Source organism: Humulus lupulus, chromosome 7, assembly GCF_963169125.1.
Source record: "Humulus lupulus chromosome 7, drHumLupu1.1, whole genome shotgun sequence".
In the NCBI taxonomy this organism is placed as follows: domain Eukaryota; kingdom Viridiplantae; phylum Streptophyta; class Magnoliopsida; order Rosales; family Cannabaceae; genus Humulus; species Humulus lupulus.
In genome coordinates, this window is record NC_084799.1 from 32,363,500 (window position 1) to 32,370,914 (window position 7,415).

A 7,415-nucleotide genomic window follows, 5' to 3' on the forward strand; every position below is an offset into this window, starting at 1 on the left:
AGTTTTCCTTAGAATTTAGGTTTTAAAAACAAAAACAAAAAAAAAGCATAAAATTGTTCATAAAATTTCAATCATAAAACACTTAGTATTGGGAACAATTGTGTAATATTACAAATGGTAGAAACCGATATTGTTCTGTCTAGAAAGATTGGTTGTTAAATAAGGTTTGTGATAGCGTTACCCTCCACACTTACCTGGGAACCTCGAGGAGTTCTGTCTAGGCAAGTGTGGGTCTAAAGCGGTACCTTGGCAACCTTCCCAATCGGCCTGGGAACATTTCGAGCATCTACCTTTGCACTATTGCATTGTTGAACTTATTACTATAAAAAAACCAAGCTTGTTTTGTCAAAATAAGCAATTTCACTTTGCTTAAAGGTTGTTTGGTCGAAAAGGTTGGTCTGTGATCCACCATACTTACTCAGTAACCTCGGGGAGTTCTAGTAAGGCATTGGAGATCACCCGAAAACCTCCAAATCTACCTGGGAACAAGTTTAAAAAAAAAATCAAAATTCAAAAAAAAAAAGAGAAACATAAAATACATCTAATTCTGATTTCCGAGAGGGGATGAATCATCACGAAACTTCCAGTGACACTTCTTCCAATTCATCTGCCACTCCTACCGGAACTCCTTCCACCAATCCTGCTTCTCCACAAACTTTCGCTAATAATAACCCATTCGCAATGGCTCGCAATGATGAAATCCAACCAAGAACTCTCAATGACTACCTCCATCCTACTCGCACTTCCACGCCTTCATGCATTATCTTCCCTCCTAATATGCCCGCATTAGACTTTAAACCTGGCATGATTCAACTCCTGCCTACATTTCATGGAATGGAAAACGAAAGCCCATACGTGCATATCAGAGAATTCGAGGAGGTGGTAGCCACGTTCTATAACCGAGCCGACAATGCCGATGCTGTGCGACTGAAGTTCTTCCCTTTCTCCTTGAAGGACAAAGCCAAAATTTGGTTATACTCTTTGAGACCTAGGTCGATTGGAACATGGGAGGAGATGACCAAATCTTTCTTTCTGAAACACTTCCCCAGCCATAAGACCAACAGTCTAAAACAACATATTTCCACATTCTCCCAAAAAGACAATGAAACGTTCTATCAAGTCTGGGAAAGATTCAAAGATGTGTTAAATCAGTGCCCGCACCATGGCTATGAGAACTGGCGCTTGGTCAGTTACTTCTATGAAGGCCTCACGAGTCGTGAGCGCCAGTTTGTAGAGATGCTATGCAATGGTGGATTCCTCGAAAAAGAGCCAGACGATGCTTTTGAATATCTCGAAGAAACTGCAAAAAAATCTCACACCTGGACTGGTCCAAGTGCTACTGATAGCACCAACCGACACAAACCATCTGGGATCTATCAACTTCGAGAAGAGGATAGTATTAAGGCCTAACTCGAAGCTTTGAAAGAGCAGTTTGAGGTCTTAATGACAAAAAATGGGCAAAAGTCGCACATGATCGCTCAAGTGGAACTGCAAGAACCTTGCTTTGTTTATGGAGGGACGGAGCACTTAGCTAAGGACTACTTAGCTTTGAATGAAATGAGGGGGGTTTATGAGGAGCAATGCAATGCCTTAGGGGCATATAACAAGCCATTCTCCCATATGTACAACCCTGGTTGGAGAAACCACCCAAATTTCAGTTGGAGAGATTCCAACCAGTCTCAATCGTCTAGAGGCCAATGGAGAAGTGAGCAACAAGTTCAACCATCAAAGGCGTATTCTACACCTCATTACAATGCTCATCCACAACGAAATTCTCTTGAGAATACTCTTCATGCATTCATGGAGGAACAATCCAAACTGAATCGCCAAATGATGGAAGAAATCAAGGAAATGAAATGTCAATTCTCAAAATTGACTGAATCCTTGGCCATTCCGGAAAAAGGAAAACTTCCTTCCCAACCGAAATTTAATGTTCAAGGCCAACACATGGCCCAATCTTCAAATTCCAATGATCAAAATATCAAGGAAGTAAATGCCATCACGATGAGAAGCGGTAAAACTTTGCCAGACCCACCCATAAAATCCAACTCTCCCAGTATTCCAAAAGTCATTCCTGAAAATCCACCACTCAATGCCACTCCAAAGGTACCATTTCCCCAGGCTTTGAAACCTGTTGGGAAACTTCCTGATAACCGAGCTGAACTCCTTGACCACTTGACACAAGTGAAGATTAATCTTCCTTTGCTTCACATCATAAAACAAGTGCCCGCTTATGCCAAAATCATCAAGGATCTTTGCACTGCAAAAAGGAAGCACCATGTCAAGAAGACTGCTTTCTTGACCGAGCAAGTGAGTGCGGTAATTGAACAAAAGACACCGCCAAAATACAAAGATCCTGGTTGTCCCACCATTTCTTGCCAAATTGGGAACCATGAAGTCAGCCAAGCCTTACTTGATCTTGGCGCGAGTGTCAATCTCATGCCTTATTCTGTATACTCGCAACTCGGTCTTGGAGAAATGAAGTCAGCATCTGTTGTACCACAGCTTGCTGACCGTTCCACCAAAAAGCCTAGGGGTATCGTTGAGGATGTATTGGTTCAAATTGAAAAATTCTATTACCCCGTGGATTTTCTTATTCTTGATACCCAATCTGTGGTGAACATGGAGTCTAAAATTCCTATTATCCTCGGAAGACCATTCCTTGTTACTGCAAATGCTTTGATCAATTGTCGGAATGGTCTAATGAAGATATCGTTTGGAAACATGACTCTAGAAGTCAATATCTTCCACATCGAGAAACAACCCCGAGAAGATGATGAATGCTATCAAACATTCATGATTGACTCTTTAATTCCCGAGGAGGTTCAATTTCCCAACAACTTTGATAATCTTGATGAACTCCTCCTTCTGTCCGACAACGAAAGTCCAAGCTCTATTGAGTCTACTCTTGCAATATCAGATCGCATAGACTCACGCCATAGAAGGACTCAGTTTTGGCAACCTCGCTTTGAAGAGCTACCTCGCGAGAGGGCACAGCCGAAAACTTCAGCCAAAGAGGTTCCAACTGTTCAATTGACCCAACTTCCCGAGGGTTTGAAACATGCCTTCTTGGGAGACGATGAAACCTTTCCGGTTATCATCTCATCCTTGGTTTTGTGTCCTTGCATTGAATAAGGAAAATCTCAAAGTGGTGATTCACCAAGGGTTTTGAAGGTTCATCAAGTTGAAGAAGATTGTTCTACAACTAGGGTTTGCATCATCTTTCTCAATCTTTCTTTGGTCTCTGTCAACCATTATTTTGTGTAGATTCTAGTTTTTTGGTGGTGTAATTGTAACGACCAAAAATTACTAATAGGGCTTAAGGGCCTTGATTAGTGTGTTGGAAGGGCATAACTGGATTATATGTGATTTAAATGATTAAAAGCATGTTTATATGATTATTTGGATATCTGTGATGCATGACTATGTGTATTAGTATGCATGTAGGGCCTGATTAGGTTATAAGGGCATATTCAAAAAAATTGCCCGTTGAGGGCATAAATGTAAATATCTGTGATAAATTATTGAGACCACATTATTATGTGGATATATTTGTTGCTTGTGATTCGAGGCGATCCTAGTGAGCGATTTGGCGAAAAATTCACGACGGGGATTTATACCCAGCTCGGGGCGAGCCTGGGGGTATTTCTAGGAATTTAGGAAATTTATTGGAGTCTATTTGATATTGAGGAATATAATTGGTGATTAGTTAGGTGTTGGGAATTAAGCGATAAATATTAGAGACACTCGAGGAATTAGCAGGAATTGGGAGTAATGCCCTTAGAATGATTCAATGGTTCAATTATTATTGGGAGGGCAATATGGTCATTTAGTTTATAAGGGATGAGAGTTATTTCCTCCTTTAAGGCTTAGTGGAATGTTTAGAGCTGAAAGAAAGAAAGGAAATGGAAAAAAGTAAAAGAAGGAGGAAAGAAAGAAAAACAGAACACCTAGAGCTAACCCTTTTCTTTCACTTGGTTGGCCATTCCTCTTCATTTCTTGAGGATCTTCTGGAGCTATAACTCAGGGAGAGCTTGTTTTAAAGCTTGGAGTTAGGGACCTTGATTAAGCTTGAGGAATAGCAGAGGTTACTCATCCAATTAAGGTAAGTTGTCAAGGTTTTCTTCAGTCTTGGTTTTGGTGTTGAACTGGATTTCTGAATTGGGTTTGATGGGAATTCTAGGGAATTAAGGCTGAGGTTTTGAGGAGGGAAAGCTAAGGAAGTGTGGAGGATAGCCTAAGGTCAAATTTCTCTATTGAAGGTAAGAAATTCTGAACTTGGTCACTTGAATACTGAAGTTTCTGTTGTTTTCTGTTAAGTTTTTAAGTTTCAAGATTAGTCATGGATTTTTCTTGGTTTGATGATGCATGTGGTTGAGTTTTGTATGGTTGGGTCATATGGGGTGAGATATAGATGTTGGTGGCTTGTTTTGGAGTTTGGTTGAGGTTTGGAAGGATTTTGGAGGGTTTTGGTTCGAGGAAGTTCGAAGAGGAGAAATCAGGGTGTTGTCTGGCTGTGACTAGTGTTGTAGCGCTAGCCTTAGGGCGCTACAGCGCTAGGCTTGGGTGCTTGGGGCATTTTTGGCTCTGTTTTTAGCTCTATAGCTCCCTCTTTATGGCGTTGTAGCTCTACCCTGTTTCCAAAATAGGGTTTTTGGGATATTTCTTAGGGTTTTTGCCCAGGGGCTTGGGGTTTGATTCCACCACCCTGTTTGGTGGAATTAGAGCTTCCCGAGGGCTCGGGATTGGTCCCGAGGTTAGGTTTTGGAACTGAAGTTTGGTATGGTTCTAACTTGTGACCGTGACTAGGTGTATGCTAGGGCTCGGAAGGGATCGTGCTTGAGGGGTGTCACCATTGATCAAAGGTACCGGAATCCAAAGGTAAGAAAACTACTGTACCCGTAGAGCTTGTGTTGCAGGTAATGACCCTATATGATTGTGTTGCAGGGCATAGGCCTTTGATTGAGTTTATTCATGTTTAAGTGTATACTTAATTATGCTATGTGTGCATATATGTGAATGAACGGCAAGAGCCGGGAACAGCGAGAGCCGAGAACGGTGAAGGCCAAGAACGGTAAGGGGTCGGGAGCAGCGTTTAGCACGCGGAGTGCGAGTTTCCAGGGTGAGACCCTGTAGGATACCTAGGATATCCTCACGGTGTGGACCGCAAACCCAGGGCCTGGTAAAGCGCCTGGGACGGCATGGCCGTATGTGGTTAGCCTGGTAATGGCTTGCTTATATGTTAAGTGTTTGATATGCATATGTTATCTGCTTGTGAGGGTTTTCTTGCTGGGCTTCAGCTCACGGGTGCTCTGTGGTGTAGGTAAGGGCAAGGGAAAAGTCGACCAACCTTGAGTACGGAGAGGGTGAAGCGGCGCGTACATGTTTGGCCTATGTGGCTGCCACGGCCAGGGGTATTTTGGGAGATGATTGTACTAAACCCAGATTTTGTTGTTTAGCCGACTTTAGTTATATTTTTTAGTTGTAAATATTTCTAAATAGTATTTTGGGATCCCAAACGTTAAACGCTTTATGTTTTTTCAGTAAATGGGATTATTTTAAAAGTTTATGACTATGTTTATGGCTTAATTACACTTTTGTCTTAAAACCTCAGTTAGCGAGTTAAATGCACATTTTAAACTCACTTAGTAACGGCTCTAAGGTAGTAGGGCGTTACAGTAATCTCACTCTCCCCAACAATCTGATTCTCTATTATCTGATAGTACATCATGGAAGAATCTAACTCTTTTTGACTTTGAAGTTCATGACTCAAGACTTTGTAAGATTTGTTAGGTTTGATGGGACTGTCTTTGTTCATTGGAAAGACAAGATTAGATTCTTGCTAACCACTCCAAAGGTCTTCTATGTCTTGGATAAAGACCTAAAACCATTGGAAGTGACCAACGAAGATGATGCTCAAGAAGTCATCAAAGAAAGGAAGAAGTGTGAAGAAGATGAATTGATTTCTAGGAGTCACATTCTCAATGCGTTATCAGATCATTTGTATGATATCTACACCAACACCAAGACCGCCCATGAGATTTGGGAAGCCTTGTAAAAGAAGTACAAAGCGGAAGAAGAATGTACAAAGAAATTCCTTATTACTCAATATATTGAATTTAAGTTCTATCATATGAAACTCTTTCTACCCTAAATACATGAGTTGTAAATTATTGTGAATAAATTGTCTACACTCAACATTGTATTGTCAGAACAATTCCTAGTGGGTTCCATTGTAGTCAAGTGTAGAGTCCAAGAACTTTACTTAGCTAATTGTTAGTAGTATTATAGTATATTTAGTGTTATCCTTGTTACTTTGGATTTTTGGTTCAGACCGGGAGTTATTTGGACACTCATAGTAGTACTTATAGATTTTCTAAGTTTAACCTATAGTTTAAGAATATTAAGTATAACCTAAGGTTTGATTAATGTGACTGATATTAAGGATTATATTATTATATTATAAGGTTTAGACATCAACCAATAGGATTTTAAGCACATGTTTTAAATGGTAATTAACGATTAAGTATTTTTGAGGATTAAATTAAATAAGGGTAAAGTTTGAATGTTATAGGGTCAGTCAGCAGCTTTGAGTACGTTGAGGGCTTAGTCAAGGCTGTTTACTCCATTCAAACTTAGCTAAAAATGTGTAAATTCGTGTTTAAATATTCAGCGTATGCCGATATATCGCAGCTATAGGGGGCGATATATCGCAGCACGTAGATACGGAAAACACGAATCGATGCACGGTCGCCTCGGGAACAAAGGTCCAGGCAATATATCGCCTATAGGGGGCGATATATCGCCTCCACCAGCATGTTTTCAAATACTTTTGAATTCTTTTCCTTTCAGCCATTCAAACTCCTTCAACAGTCCAGCATCTTTTGAACGAGTCTTCAGCCTCTGCTGAACGATTATTCAAATGATTTTCACCTAAAAAGCCATTATTTTTATTCAAGTAAAATCAAGATATTTTCATTCCCAAACTCTATAAATAGGACCTAGTACCCAGCCATTATTCACCATTTTCTCTAAGTTCAGAAGCTGCTAGTGTTAAGTGAGTGTGAGAGTGTAAACACTTGGTTTGGGGAAAAACTATAAGCTTAAACATCATAAGCTTATCAAACACTTTGGGAAGTGAGTTCTATAGTATTTAGGTGGAGGTTAGATTGATCTTGCAATCTTTGAGGTAAACCCAAAACTCTAGTTCCTTCCTGTATTTTATGTTATTTCCTTTCTCAAAACCTTCTACTCAGTCCCCTAACCTTATTCTTATTTTGGTTAGGGAATCCAAGCTCTTAAGCATATAAGTCGGTAAGTATGTTTTTTTTATGGTTTAGTCTTTCCATCTCTTTCATTTCATCTCCTTTCTTAGACTCACTCTTTCTTATGGTTTTAGGAGTGTTCCAAAAGTC

At 40.2% G+C, this 7,415-nt stretch overlaps 1 non-coding gene across 1 annotated transcript; it reads right to left on the bottom strand.

Moving 5' to 3' along the window:
- Nucleotides 1-1,062: 1,062 nt before the first annotated feature.
- Nucleotides 1,063-1,169, bottom strand: LOC133793284 (small nucleolar RNA R71). The gene has a single exon (XR_009874736.1). It is a non-coding gene; the product is annotated as a small nucleolar RNA R71 (small nucleolar RNA).
- Nucleotides 1,170-7,415: the final 6,246 nt, after the last annotated feature.